General features: G+C 36.0%; 1 protein-coding gene across 1 annotated transcript in view; it reads left to right on the forward strand.

The window, feature by feature from the left end:
* KCNH8 (potassium voltage-gated channel subfamily H member 8) overlaps positions 1-16,816 on the forward strand; it is a 375,230-nt gene that overhangs the window by 315,200 nt on the left and 43,214 nt on the right. The window lies entirely within an intron of this gene.

The following is a 16,816-nucleotide window of genomic DNA, read 5'->3' on the forward strand; positions in this document are numbered from 1 at the left end:
AAGAAGCTATGGTTTTGACTAACCTATTTTCTGTGGACATTTTTGTTAGTCATTGATATTCTCTGCTTTGAAAGGTATAAATAAAATTCAAATTTTGTATTCTTTCATCTTGGTTGGGGGTATCAAATGATAGTCAATAAATACATGGATGATATCCCATTATGAAATTTGTGATTACTGGTTTTGCCTATGTGCTACTCTGCATTGGTGATGGCAAACAACAGAGAAGGTACCAACATTTATTGGCTACCTATTATGTGCTAAGCATTCTACCTATATGAGGCATCCCACTTATTGCTTAAAACAAATCTCTAAGGTAAGTGTCAATCCATTTCTATGGAAGAGAAAACTGAGTTTTGGAATGGCTAAGTCATGTATACATGATCACACAAACTTGTAGGTGGCTGGGACAGAGTTTGAGCATAGGTATTAGATTTTAAAGCCTACATTCTTTCTATTAAAGATGTTGCCCCTTCTTCTTGAAATCATTTGAATGTGTTTCATTCAATAGATTGAGTTTTAAAACTACAGGTGTCTTTTGTGCTCTCCATGACAGCATAAAATGACAACTATTTTTGAAGATTAAAGGTGAGTTACAAGGTGAAAACAAACAAAAAGGGAAGAAAAATGAGGAAAGACAGAAAAATAACTAATATTCCTTTTTCTCTTCATTTAACTCATATTTTAAAGATTCTTATCTTTTTAAAATTTATGGTGTACACCATGATGTTTTGAAACACATATACATTGTAGAATGGCTAAATCAAGCTAATTAACATACTTATTTTCTCACATACATATTATTTATTTGTGGTGAGAATACTTAACATCTACTCTCTTAGCTATTTTCAAGTGTACAGTACATCATTATTAACCACAATCATCATGTTGTATAACAGAGCTCTCGAACTTTTCCATCCTAACTGAAATTTTGTATCCTTTGGCCAACATTTCCCCCATCCCCCTAAGCCCCTAGCCCCTGGTAGTTCTACTCTCTGCTTCCACGGGTTTGACACTTTTTAGATTCCACATATAAGTGAGATAATACAGTATTTGTTTTTCTGTGTCTGGCTTATTTCACTAAGCATAATGACCTCCAAGTTTATCTATGTTGTCACAAATGACAGGATTTTCTTCTTTTTTAAGGATGAATAGTATTCCAATTTATACATATATGCCACATTTTCTTTATCCGTTCATCCATTGATGAAACATAGGTTGATTCTATAACTTAACTATTGTAAGTAATGCTGCAATGAACATGGGAGTGCATATACATCTTTTAAGATACTACTAATTTCAATTCCTTTAGATATATCTATACCCAGTAGTAGGATTGCTGAATCATATGGTAGTTCTACTGTTAATTTTTCGAGAAATCTTCATACTGTTCTCCACAGAGGCTATACTAATTTATATTCCCACCAACAGTGCAAGGATTCCCTTTTCTCCACATCCTCACCAACACTTATCTTTCATTTTTTTTAATAATAGCTATCCTAACAGGTGTAAGGTGATATCTCACTGTGGTTTTAATTTGCATTTCTTTGATGAATAGTGATGTTGAGCACCTTTTCATATACCTGTTGGCCTTTAGTTTGTCTTCTTTTAAGAAATGTCTATTCAAGTTCTTCACCTGTTTTTAAATCAGGTTATTTGTTTACTTGCTATTGAGTTGTTTGATTTCCTTATGTATTTTGGATATTAATCCCTTAGCAGACATATAGTTTGCAAACTTTTTCCCATTCTGTAGGTTGTCTCTTCACTCTGTTTCTTTTGCTGTGCAGAGTTTTTCAGTTTGATGTGATCCAACATGTCTAGTTTTGCTTCTGTTGCATGTGCTTTTGGAGTTATATCACCCCAAAAATAATTGCCCAGACCAGTGTTGTGGAGCTTTCTCTCTATATTTTCTTCTAAAGTTATAATTTTAGGTCTTACATTTAAGTCTTTTATATATTTCGAGTTGATTTTTGTATATAGTATGACATAGAATTGAATTATTTTCTTCTGCATGTGGATTAGGGATCTTTACCATTGATAAAAATTAGTTTATCTTTTTTTCTATTTGCTGGAAAATTAATTATAGCAATTTTTAAATCCTTATGGGATAACTCACATATCTGAATTATCTGTGGAGCTATTTTCATTGCTATCTCTCTCTCTTTCTCTGTCATTTGGTCTTTTTTTTTTTTTTTCTTAAGGCAGGTGTCTTAATTTTGTTTAAATATATATGTTGCTTATGAGGATTGTCAATGTCATCTTCCTCTAAGTAGGATAAGGTTTTCTTTTGGGGGACAGATGGAGTATTGGCAAATCACTGTTATCCTGTCTGTAGTTCATCTTAGGCTTTGTCAGGCTGGTCTGTTTCTGTTTTGCCATTAGTCCTAAGGTGAAGCCCTCATCCTAATACACAGTTTTTCTTGAGTCTCAGTTAAAATCCTAGTATGTTTACCAAGGCCCCTCCTATCTGGCAGGACTTGAATTCTACCCTTTGTCTTGTCAACACCACGTGGTTGCTGAAATCCCTGTTCTGCTGTTTAACCTCCCAGCTGCTTTTTCCATCTAAGTTTCTTGCAGTACTACACTTTGCACACTCAAGTTAGGAGCTGGCTAATGCTGTAAAGCGAACATCAATGCAGTTATCTTCTCTCTGGGATTACACTCCGCAATCCCATGTGCTTTGGTTCACGTGAACTTCATCCTCTGTCTCTTCAGCCAGTGGGACCACCCCTTTCTAGTCTACTCTATTCTACCTCACAAGGAAACAGCAAATGTCTTCAGAAGAATACCTGGCTAAATGAAGTGCTAGCATTGGTGTGCTTTCCTTTTCTCAGGGATCACAGTCCTTCAAGTCTTACCTGAGTTGATTATTCTCAAATGCCTTCAAGCAGTTATTTTGTGTATTTTGTCCAGCTTTATAATTACTTTGGCTTGAGGGTTAGTTCAATATAAGGCTACTTTGTTATGGCTAGACCCAAAAGCATTGTTTCTTTTCAAAGGGAGCCCCTATGAGCTACATTTTTAAGGGCATGTGGTAACTGAAGTTTACTTCTGAGACAGAGGTTTTGTATTCCCTAACCCTTTATTACTCAAAACTTCCCTTTACATGTACAGCAGACCGAAGATCCTGGAATGCTATGCCTTCTAGGGGCTAGACAAGTTTGGGCCACTCTTCCCCATAATTCCATACTGTAGGGGAAAAAAGTCTTGTGCCCTCCCAAAGCATACTATAATTTGGAGGGGAACTTATCTTTTGATGATTACCTATGGTTATGAATTCCTGCTCTCTGCTCTACAACTCTGCTCTGGTGTCAGATCAAATGTGAAACCACACCACTTTCCTTAGTTTTCGTGCACACAAACATCAATATCCAACCATACAGAGTTTTCTGATGAGTTGAAGGCTTTGCAGAAAGTTGGGTGATGGATTTTGGAAGGAGGGACTTTTACATAATGGAAATGCAAACAACATAAATGAAACTTATCTACATGTTCTTATTCTTAAAAACTATGTGCCACTCTGCCACGTTGCTCAGTCATTTATTATTGCTCTGACCTCTCTCCTGTTCTGTTACACTGCTCTCTCTTCCCCAAAGTCCCTATTATTTTTGATATACATTAGCTTACTCTCTTTGATTGCCTTGTATCTTTCCAATTTTGCCCTCTGAATGTCACCTTTTACCCCAAGTAGCTTATAAACTATCGGGTGGTATAGAGACTTACCAGACTATCCAGATAAAGAGAAGACTGACAGTCAACCCATTTTAAAATAAAGACCAAAAAGCTCTTTCGTAAATAATCAAAATTTAGAAAGGATATGGATGCAGCAGTCAGGTTATGACTCCTAGAACTGTGATCAATTAGATGACTTTAGAATGACAGCTTATCGAATTCTCATAGGAAAATTTATTAAAATCTGTGAAATATTTTATAGGTTGGAGAGGCCGGCTAGCACTGTTTTGACCTCACACTAATTATACATGTTATACAATCACTGTGTTTTCTGTATTTGCATTTACTGATATCATCTAAATGGACAGATTAATTTAGCTATTTCTTTCTATGCAGATTATGAGAAATCCACTTCACTGCTTCTCATGGTAAACTCTATCAATTTAATTTTAGCATAAACTCATCTGTTAGTTTTGAAACAGGTTGCCTTCGCATAAGAATTTTGGATTTGTGATAAACAAATAAAATGATTGAAGAATATCCAAAATATCTGTTTTCAAAAACTAATAATGCTAACACATTGAAAATCAGATATTGAAATGACTACACGTAAACATCTCATGTACTTTGCACATTGTAGCTGTTGATTTGCTGTTAATGGTGTTGTGTGTTAATGGAGCAACAAATGGTATTGGTTGTTGAAGAAAGATGATAAATTTTCTTGTTTCACCTTACTAAGGGGTTGATAAATGAAAAAACCTATTAAAATTTTAAATGTGTTGATCACCTCATTTTTTCCTCAATTTTTCATTATTGACATGTAATCTGATCACCACAAAAAATAAATTCTTCTCCTTCAGTCTCCCCACCTCTTTAGTAAAAGAAAGGCTATTTTCCCAGTTTCCTGAGTGCCAGTAACGTCTGGTGAAGGTCTGTGAACTCCTGTATCTGATAAATACCAGAGGTTATACCAAAGTTCAGAGAGCAAAGACAAGAGAGCCCTTTGAGGGATACCCACCTTCAGCAGCTTCTCTCCACTTTTAACATATTTAATGGTACTTGGGTGGTTCACAGTACTGACCCACAGCAGCTTAAAATCTCAACATTTATCCCAGTATCCCAATACTCCCACCCTACAAAGCACCCTGCTTTATATGGTGTAGTTACAAAATTGAATGTTTTGGAGTCCTGACTCTAAAGTGAAATAAATACATATATAACAATAATTTATTGCAAAAGTTTTAGGCCAGTCATATATATCAAATTAACACAAATATAAATAAACATAATTGAACGTAAAAGTTTCATACTACTGGTATGCATAAAATTAATAGGAGACAGTATAGAAAACTATATCTATAATATCTAAAACTATAACAGATTGATCAAAAAGTAAAAAGTAGCATCACTGTTAGAAAAATGGTAAAAAGGGGCCGACCCCGTGGTTCATTTGGGAGAGTGCGGCGCTGGGAGCACCGAGGCCGCAGGTTTGGATCCTATATAGGGATGGCCGGCGCGTTCACTGGCTGAGCATGGTGCGGCAGACGCCAAGCCAAGTGTTGCGATCCCCTTACCAGTCACAAAAAAAGAAAAATGGTCAAAAGACATGAACAGGAATTTAGTAGATGAGGAAACACAAAAAAATAACAAGTACATGAAAATGTGTGCAAAAGTGTTAGAAATATGGAAATTAAAAGTAAAACAACAGTGAGGTAACTTTTTAAATTCTTACATAACAAACATTAGAAATGAGATTTTTAAAAAGAGTGTAGACTCTCATCTGCAATTATTGGTGGGGAATATATATCTCACACTACTTTGTCCATTTAAGTATATACATGTAGCCTATGACTTATCAATTTCACTTTTAGATATGTATTCAAAAATTTTTCATCCAGTTCCATAAAGAGGGTTCTTTGGGGATATTCACTGTAGTTCTATTTTTTGTGACAGGAGTTGGAAGCAACTAGATATCCATTTACTGGCAGGGTGAGTTCAGTAAAATATGGTGCATCCATACCATAGAATTCTATGCAGCAGTGAGTAGAAATGGAGTGTGTGTATGTGTGTGTGTGTGTGTGTGTGTGTGTGTGTGTGTGTGTGTGTGTGTGTGTGTGTAAAATAATGTAGATAGATATATGAAATGTAGTATTTATTGAAAAAAACAAGAAACAGAAGGAGATATAAAACAATACCATTTATATAAATTAAAATGCACCTAAACAAATCAGTGTACATTTTTACAAGCTAATTATAAATTGAAATTTATTTATAAATTACCAAGGGAAGAGAATAACTAAGATGAACTTGAAGAAGAACAAAATTTGAGGATTTGTGCTATCAGATGTCAAGACATTTTAAACCTACAATAATTAAACCAGTGAGGTATATTAAACCAGCAAGGCTATATGAACAATCAGTCAATGGAACAGTTTCCACAGACAGGCCACACTTTATGGTCACCTGATTCATCACAAGTTGTCACTGCACTGTAATGGAAAAATAATAGTCTAGACTATTAATAAGTGATGATCGATCAATTGAAAATCCATATGGAAGAAAATAAAAATTGGCCCCTACCTTACACCATACTTAAAACTCAATTTCAAATGGATCATAGACCTAACAATGAAAGAGAAAACAATAAAGTTTCTAGAAGAAAACTTTGCAGAATATCATTATGATCCTGAGGTAAGCAAAGATTTCTTAAAGAGAACAAGAGCAGCAATAACAATAAAATAAAGAATTGGTAAATTGATAAATGTATTAAAATGAAGAACTTCTATTTATCAAAAGACACCATTAAGAGAATAAAATTGCAAGGTACAGAGCAAGAGAAGATATTTGCATTACATATATATGAAAAAGAGAGGGTGTACAGAATGCATTAAACTTCTGAAAATAAGAAAAAGACAGTAACCCAATTTTTTAAATGGGCAAAATCCTTGAACAGGCACTTCAAAACAACATATATTCATTTGGCAAATGAACTGTGATCCTTTGCTTCTTGTGCACCTCTTTCTTTCCCAGTCCTTTATCTAATTAGTAAATGACACCATCATCCACTCTGTTGCTTGTTTCCTTTTTTAAAAAAGTGAAGAATCATTATAATGAGGTTGATATGATTGGTGTCAGCTAAATGATCAGGATTGGTAGAAATAGCTGCCAGGCTGCTAGATTAATTAAAAGGAAATATAAATAGGTCATTCAAAGAAGTTTTGAAGGCATTACCTAGATTTTCTTGCCTGTTTTTTCTGCTTCTCTGTGTTCCAATAATGCTGGAGACTTCTTTAATAACATTTCATAAATTATTTGTGTTAATTTACTTTATTCAAAATGTACATACCAGGTACTAAGCTGGGCATGTAAGATGGAAAGATAAACAAAACGCTGACTCTGCTCACAAAACCCACAAGCAAGTGCAGAAGAAGACTAAGTAAACAGACCATTTCAAAGCAGGTGGTGGGTCTCGACGTTGGTAACACAGAGTACTCCACAGGTGCTCCTGACGGAGACTAGGAAACAGCAGCGATCAGGGAAGGGATGCCAGAGAAGTGGTGCTCTGGAAGACAGGAGTTAGTGAAAAACTGTTGGCAGAGCAACCTAGGCAGAAGAAAGAAGCATGTGTGAAGAAGGTCTAGTGACAAGAAAGGATGATATGTTGCAGTATGGAGCTGGAGTGGTAAACTCCTGAACAGATCTTGAAAGACCGTGTGTGCCAAGCCACAGTGTTTGAATTTTATGAACTTTATTCTGAAAGTGAAAGCAATACAGAATTACTAAGGGACTTGAAGCAAGGGAGCAAGATTAAACTTATACTATATATAATATATAATATATTTTATACGTAATCCCTCTAGAAGCTGCATTTAGGAAGAGTGAGCACAACAGTAGACAGAATAAGTAGAGGCAAGAAATGATGAGTTTTTTTATTAAGGTAACAGCAATAGTGATGGAAAGGACATGGGGAAATTTAAGCTACATTAAGAAAGTATTTTGATATGTTGCACTTTGATCTTTATCTCAAAGCACTCTCTAATTTCCCTGTGATTTTTCTTTTTACTCATTGTTTATTTAGGAGAGCGTTGTTTAATTTCCACACGTTTGGGAATTTGTTGAATTTTCTTCTGTTTTTGTGGTCAGAGAACATATTTTCTATGATCTTAGTCTTTTTAAATGTGTTAAGACTTGTTTTGTGGCCAAAAATCGAATAAGTAAATAAATTAATTAATTAAAATTAGAAACAGAAAAAGATAAAAAATTTAAAAAGGAAAGTAAAATTAACGGACTTGGTTATGGATTTAGTATGAAAATAAGGGACAACAAACACACACGACAGTGAAATGAGATTGGGTGTATGATGGCAATATTGACTATGATGAGGAACAGAGAGAAATAAAGCCAATTAATAAGGGAAGATAATGAATTTCATTTTGAACATATTATATTAAGTTTAAAGACTGAAATGTTTGAGAGGAAGATCTACACAAGGCATTTGAATATGCGGCTCAGAAGACCCGAGAGGGAAACAGCAACTGCAAACACAGATTCAGGAGTCATGTGTTGCTCCATCTCTTTTTTAAAGGACATAGTTACATTGTGTGCATATTTATTCCCAAATAACATATTGTTTAGATTTACATGTTTTTAGTGATTTTAAAAAACATATTTTATGATGCTCCCTTTATTGGAATCAGCATTATGTTTCTAAAATTGATCCCTAGTGCTGTGGTAGCTGTAGTTTAATCACCTTCATTGCTACCTAAAATTCTGCTCTGTTACTATACAACAATATAATTACTCATTTACCTGTTAGACATTTAAGTTGCATGCATTTTTTGTTTTATGCTCATCTTTAATGTGTTGGTTTTCATCTACTTAATGATTTGTAAAAGATATATATTCTGTATAATCCTATATCAGTTATACATGTTGAAGAATTCTTCTCTCATCTTGTGATTTGCCTGTTCTCCTTCTTTATGGTGTCATATGATAAGCAGACACTTAAATTTTAATAAGTTGAATTTATTAATATTTTCTTTTAAATCTAGTTTTCTTTATGTCTTATTTAATAAATGATTCTCTGGTCTGAGGCCATAATGATATTTTATTTATTTCCTTCAGAATGTTTTAAAGTTTTGCCTTTCACCTTTATATATTTAATCCATCTGGAATTGTTGTTTGTCAATCACTTGAGGTAAGGATCTTATTTATTTCTTTTCATGTGGCTAACACATTTTCTCAGTACCATTTTCTGAATGACGTATCATTTCTTCACTAATCTGCAATGCTACCTCTGTTATGTATCACATATTTACATATGTGTGCATGTTTCTGGGATCTCTGTTTTTTTCTGCTGAGTTTTTTGTCCATTTTTGCACACTGCATTTATTAGTTTAGATTTGTAATAAGTTTTACGTTCTGGGAAGGCAATGACCTTCACCATACCTTCATGCCTACAGACACCAAATACTAGTTTGTTAGTTTACTTTCTTTAGAGACTTTGAAGTTATTACAGAATTCTTGATTCATCGTTGATGCTGAGAAATCTGCTTGTCAGTCTAATTGTTGATTCTTTGCAGTGAGCTGTCATCACTTCTTTCTGACTGCTTTTTTTTTTTTTTGTCTTTTCGTGACCGGTAAGGGGATCGCAACCCTTGGCTTGGTGTCATCCGCACCGCGCTCAGCCAGTGAGCACACCAGCCATTCCTATAAAGGATCCGAACCCGCGGTGGGAGCGCCACTGCACTCCCAAGCGTGGCACTCTCCCGAGTGCACCACGGGGCTGGCCCTCTGACTGCTTTTAGTATCTTCTTTTATCTCTAGTGTCTTTGACCTCACTGTAATGTGTCTAGGCCAGAATGTCTCCCTTCCCCTCTTTTAATTAACCAACTTGTCTGGTGTCTTTGCTTGATCACCATGTGTCATAAGCCCTTTTGTGAATCTGGTAAAATCCATGGGCCTGTCGCCTGATAACGTAACACATATCATGTGTCATAATACACTTTCAGGGGACTCACTGACAACTTCGATGTCATATATAGAGTACACAAAACTCAGATTAAGAATATACATGTGAAAATAATTCTGGTGGAAATATGGTGGCCTTCTTTTCTCCTTTCGCAGATTCACGTACAAGTAGATACACTCACAGACAAATACATTACCCAATAACCTGTAAAGGATACAGAGGATAAAAATTATTAACAGCTGTCATTTCTGATTGTTTCCTCTGTGATAGATGCTGTGTAGACTTTATCTTGTGAAATCCTTATGATAATTATGTATCTTAAGTACTGTCATTATCACCAGCTGTACTTTATATGCTCATCCTTTGTCAGGAGGAAGCTGGCCTCCAATGGAAGAGTTGGCTTGCCCTCAACAGCCTATACGGGGTCCATGTGTGAGAGTGTGTGTGAGGGGGGAGGGGGAGGGTAGGTGCTGACCATGACACATGAGAGTAAATGTAATGATTCTTCCTGCCTCTCCTTTCATCCTCTCACCACCCTCTCTCCTCAAGGCTATAGGAGCAATCTTTGTAAGTTATAAATTGGATCATATCATTCTACAGCTAAAAATATTTCAATGGTTCCCCATGGACCGATAATAAAATTCAAACTTCTCACCATTATTTCCAAGATCCTATGCCTTCCTACCCTGCCTGCCTTTCAAAGTCATCTGACACCATCTAGCATTACCCTGCAACAAACTGGCCTGTTTCTCTTCCTCACACGCCAGGCTCCCGCTTACCTCTCATGCCTCAGGCCCTCTCATGCCTCAGGCCTCTCATGCCCACTGGCTTCTCTTCCTTCTGGCAATGCTTCTCCTCTGGACTTACCAGACATCTGTTCTCAAGGTTGCCCCTCCCAGTTATCCTCTGTCACATCTCCTTGTTCATCTTTTCCAAAGCATTTAGCAGCATCTGAACTTGTTTTAATGTGTGTATTTTCTTGCTCATGGTCAGTTTACCCTGCCAGAGCACCTGCTCTGTGAAAGCTTTGGCTTGTTCTTGACTATATCCCCAGTGCCGAGGTTAGAGCCTAGCACAGAGGAAACATTTAATATACATTCAATGAGTGAATGAGAATGTCAAAAATTTACTTTGGGACCTGGAACCTATGTGAAATTTTTAGAAAATGAAGAAAGGCCTGAAGACAGCAGCTTCTATGGCCAGTAAATAAAGTCTAGAATCAAAAGCTAAGGGAATTTAGAATTATTATACCTTAGAGAAAACAAAGAGTGTCACTAGTAGGATTTGAAAGAACAAATTGAAAGAACAGCTAAATTGAATAGAAGCGATTTTTCACTTCTCCTGAGTTCAGAACAAGAGGTTTTCAAAAGCTATATGAAAAATTTAAGCTGAATCATAGAAACAACAACCAAAAGCTTGCATTAAGGGTAATGAAATTCCTCCAGGTGATTTAGTATAGTAAGTAGTGGTAAGCTAAAAGATCTGCCTTCAAATCTAAGCTAACACACTCATTTTCTGTACAAATAGATGAATTATCCCATATTCCTCCAGAAAGTAAAGAAGCAGTGCTGCTAACCATTAAATCATTCTGAACTTATTCTCCTCACTTTTACTGCCTGGGGAATGAGGCTACAAATTTTGGAAGTGAAATGAATTTACATATGAAAAATTCCAGGGTCTAGTAAAGCAGCTTATCTATAGTTATAAAATACTTCATCAAAATGTAATACATAGGGCTGGCCAGTTAGCTCATTCAGTAGAGCATGGTGCTGATAACACCAAGGTCAAGTATTCTGATCTCCGCACCGGCCAGCCATAAAAAAAAAAAAGGAAAGAAAGAAAAAGAAAAATGTAATACATAGATCTGTTGCCCATAATGGTAAAGTGGGTAAAGTGTCAGGTATAAGGCCTATAGTATATATGATGGAATCTGATCAAGTATTTCTCATCGTCCCTAATTAGCATTAGCGTTAGTGTTACCTGAATGTGAATTCATGTTTCTACCTAGTTCTGGTCCCCATGCCTTTAATAAACAAAGGTGAATCTTAATCTCTAGTTTTTATATTTTCAGAAGGCAGTCCCTAGCTCGAATGCAAATAGCATTGGAGAAAGCATCTAATTCCCACGAACTATTGAATTGTGTCTACTTGGACCTCTTGGCACTGGTCAATTTCTTATGTAATTAAGCTGTACTACATCCAATGAAATTCGACTCCATGCTCCCCCCTTAGATAAGAACAAGACTGAATAGATCTTTCAAGTGAATTCTTTGATTTGCCAACATCTCCTGCTGCCTATGTAACTACATTACAATTTAATTCAATTCTAGAATGTACTGAAAAGGGAGCTTTTCCAAAGAAGGGACTTGGTTTAAATTTAGACCCAATTTTGGTCTGAAATAAAATTGGGCTGCTTGGAAGTAATTTTCTTGAAAATGATTTACCGAATAGTAATAATTTAAAAAATCACATCTGACAGCTCAGATACTTAGTTCTTCAAGAGTAGCCTGTGTGTAGGTGTGCATCTGCTAGCACAGTCTTGTGTAATAAGAGAACATAATTAATTCTTCACTTTTCTGAGGTAATTGTTCTTAGAAAATTGAATATTGAAGGACTCACGTGTCATTTTATCATGTCAGCTTTTTTTGTCATCTCAGGCCCAACATGCTTTTTGTTTGTCATTTGTGTATTTTAAAATATTCTCTCTTGACGAAGCAAAAAGGCTTCCCTGAAATATCTTGCAGTGAACTATTCCACCTACCGTACAATTTTATGGTGCTTAAGATGGTGTCAGATAGGAAAAGCTCAGTAAATAATGGCCTGGAAATTTTACTTGTAGCTGGCACATCTTTTAAGTTCTAAAATATTTCTCATACTGGTATCTTTGTGTATTCAGAAGTGATTGTAGCAAACACAGTAGGAGAGACCGTGTTTTGATTAACATGCCCAGAGACTTTATGTTCGTGTTTATGTTCGTGGTGTTGAGTAAATGTAGATCACTGTTGGACTTCTTGCACTTACTGACACATCCTACTTCCTCTGACTGCAGCAAAATGACCTCCGGTGCCCCTTCTCTTTTCAGTGATTGCCTAAGCTTACTCTTTTATTCCCCCCATGATTATCAGTTTCTTCCTATCTTCTCCCCCTTAAAGAGACCTCAATGAGGACTGGACTCTACTGGACTCTATGTTCATGTTCCCTTCCAATCCCTGAGGTTCTATTTCTGTTGTCTAACCCCTGCTTCAGGGAGACGAAGACTTTATACTCCTAAAAGTTGTGAAACAAGTGAAATAAGCAACTCTCACCCATTCTCAAACTACAGACTGATTCTTTTGTTAAATTCTTATTTTAGAATAGAGCTAGTATGAGGTATTGGCAAAAAGGCCATCCTGGGAATCCTGGTAGGTTTTGGGGTGATTCAGATTGAGGACACTGAATGTAGGCAGTAGAAATGCAACTCAAATACAGCAGTAAATGCAGATGGGATTTACTGTGTGAATTCCAAGTGTCTAATGGGATCAAATAAAATGCACACGTGTGAGCACACACACACACACCCTTGGATCTCAGGTAGTCTTATAATCAGGTGCTCAAACTCTCTTAGAATTCTCTCTCTATTTCTACTTTTCCTTTTCTCTTCATATTCTCTCTGTTCTTCTCTTTCAGTAGATTTGCCGTATTTCTTTCCTCATCCAAATGGCAGAAGAGGGCCACACACAGTAGCTCTTCAATTTCAGTAGGCAGCTCATTAAGCTGAACTCTCTTAGTAGATTCTAGATTCCTGTAGAAAGACTCTGAGTGGTTCAGCTTAAGTCAAGTGTTCATCCCGTTTCATTAATTATTATGTGTGTGGTGGGGAGAAAGGGGCAGGAGATCACACTATAGTAGCATGGTGGTTTCCATGGCAGCCCCTTAGGCTGAAAAGTTGAAATAAGAGACAGGATCCAGAAAAGGGGTGGGTGGGCAGAGGTTGTTACTAGACAAATGAAGCAAAGCTAGTGATTTTATGAATTGTGGATCTTCTCAAAGTAATCACATCACTGTAAGTCTCTGCAATCACACCTCAGCAACATATCATAAAAACCAAATACTATTTAAATCTATTTTTAAAATAAGAGCATATAAAATAGAGAACACGCAAAAAGCTTTAAACCACCCTGTCTTGGCTCATGTTTCATCTCCTGCAGATTCTCTCCTGCGTAGCCTTGTGTACGTCAAAAAGCATGAGTCATACCCTGCAAAGAGATCAGCCACATTTTGGTGGCGTCTGTATATTTCAGCTTGTGTTTCCAAGTTGAACAGTGAGTGGTTGGATTTTTAAGTTCCTTGGCGGAGGAAGAGTTTAGTTTGGTTGAGAACGGCAGAGGAAAAAAAGGCCATTTGCTGTCCGATACACAAAACAAAAAAGTCTTTCCTTATTTCCCTGGTTGCTTCCATCCTACATGGAACAGTGGATGTTCAGCCTGAAATAAAAAGTAAGAAATTTGCATATGCCCTCACATACCTACAAGCAGGCATGGGTCCACTATATGTATTCCTTAAGAATGAAAAACTATCTCCTGTTGTATCCACTAGGAATCCTCAAATTCACCCTACTGTTATTTGAGAACCACAGGGGCACTAGGGTCCTCCATTCCACACAAAATTCTTTTTTTAAGATTTTATTTTTTAATTGACATGTAAAAATTGTACACATTTATGGGGTACAAAGTAATATTTCAAAATATATATACACTGTGTGATGATCAAATCAGGGTAATTAGCATATCCATCCACTGCAAACATTTATCATTTCTTTGTGATGAGAACATTTGAACTCTCTTCTAGCCATTTGGGAATATATTGTTTGGAAAATTATTGTTAATTATAGACATCTAGCAATACTATGGAATACTAGAACTACATTCTTGATGGTTGTGTAGGCCTTTGCAGGGCATGCTTGCCCTCTCTGGACTTCTCCTGTAGGCTGGGGTAAAGAGCCTCACCCTCATAAAAAGAAGATAATGTTGATGCTGCTGATAGTATAATAGTTTCTATGAACCAAGCTGTGTGCTAAGCACTTTACAAATATTAACGTATTTTATTTTCACAACAACTTTGGAAATAAATTGTATAAATTCATGTTCTTGTTGAAAAGACTAGTTAAGGATGAGAAAGGTTAAAAAAAAAAAAAAAAAAAAAAACTGGTCCAGAGTCCTTCAGCAAGTAAGCAAGAGAGGTCAGAAACTGGAATTTCAGTTCCAGACCACCTGACTCCAAAGCCCAGTGGAAACTTACTGTGAATATCCATCCAAACAGAGTTATTAATTCTTGGTTGGTCCCTTAATCCTATGAGCATTGAATGCCAGCTATATGGTAGCTTAATAGAGCATTCATAGGAAATGCATTTCCAGGGAAAAATAAACTTCACAAGACAAATATGTACATAAGTAAAAAAAAATGAATCGTAGCAGTTTTTGATAATTCATTAGGTTGTAAATTTGATTTGTGCACTTTTTTTGGTATGCTATATTTCAATGAGAAAGTTTTTAAAAATGAATCAGAAAAATTCAACCAAGTTACAAGTGGAAAACTCAGTTGTATATGTATGAGGTCCCTGAGAGCAATAACTATCTTTTATTTGTCTTTGCAAACCTTTTTCTAGTTTAATTGCTGGTACAAAGTATGTGCCTGATGAATGCTTATTGGAATTTAATTCATTCATTTATATACATACACTTGTTTCCATGTCCACAGATTAACAGAATGTTAGAACTGGAAGGGACCTTATGGACCACCCAATAAAACTATTTTTCTTTTGATTACAAGTGGCATAAACCCAACTCAAACTGGCTCACAGAGAGGGAAAAAAGAAAATTTATTCACTCTCAGAACTAAAAATCCAATCATTAGTTAGGTATATAACCAAAGTGAATTACATACCTAAACGAGTTAGAATATTCCCTCCACACAAAGAGGACTTTCACATTTGTATAAATCTCCAATGGAACATATCAACCATGTGTTTCAAATAAGATTCAGTCAAAATATCAAAATGAATCTCATCAGGTTTTATGTATTTTTGGTCAACTGAATATTTAGTAACACATCTACTGACTGTATAGAGGAAAAATGTCAATATTTATTAAGTATGTATTAGGAGCAAGGTAATTTGTTTACATTGGCTCATTTAATTTAATTTTAATCCTTGCGTCATCCCTGGGAGTTTGGATTATGTCTTTGCTTCAAAGATGAGGGAACAGGGTATTTGAGTACTTCACTGCCTGAGATTACAGAATTAGTGAAAGCATCAAACAGTATAAAATCAAGTCAAGCTCTAGTCTTCTGCATACGAGCCTAACACGTTTGTCCACTAAAGCCCTTTGCCACCACATGCGAGAAAGGGGCTGGTCTCCTTCAGACATTCTGACTTATAGCAGAAGCTGTACTGAATTTCCAGAATAACACTCACCTTAATCTTCTTAACCTTGACTCTATTACTTGTCATATCTCATAAAAATCCCACTGTGGCAAAATATTTTAGGAAACATGTCTTATTACCAAGAGGGCAAATAAGACAGCAAAACTACTGCACCGTGGCCATTCAACCTGTCCTCTCCCCCAGTATTTGTGCTCCTATTTGCGCATACATCTATCTGTTTATCGAGTAGCCCTGTAGGCACAGACTAGCTCTGGGAGAATTTCTTCCTGTTCACGTACCTGTTTTTCAGTCTGCTGTATACATCATTGTTCTCATGTTTCAAATATATAAAATATAAAATAATATTTCAATTTCTTTCCACACTTAGTCTCATCCTTGTAAAAGGTTGGAAGTCTTCTTATTAATGGAAATAAATAAAAATCTCTTTGGAATGTGAATATATCACATGTGCCAACAAATATTGCATACATTCTCATTACTTCCTGTACACACACACACACACACACACACACTCATACACCCATGTATGTTTTTGTAGAGGGATTGAAAATATAAGTGAAAGAAGCAATGTTTTCAATTCAGATTTTCATTCACATTTCTCAGCCAACCTGCAGATATTTTACCTGTGAACACATTAGGACTTTCTTAAAACATAATTTTACTCTGCTTTTTGTTGAAGAGTTTGGTCTCCTGGGACTTGTTAGAGTAATCCTGCATGTTTTCTTGCAGTAAATATTTCATTGTTTGGGGCTG

Source organism: Cynocephalus volans, chromosome 11, assembly GCF_027409185.1.
Source record: "Cynocephalus volans isolate mCynVol1 chromosome 11, mCynVol1.pri, whole genome shotgun sequence".
Classification (NCBI taxonomy): Eukaryota; Metazoa; Chordata; class Mammalia; order Dermoptera; family Cynocephalidae; genus Cynocephalus; species Cynocephalus volans.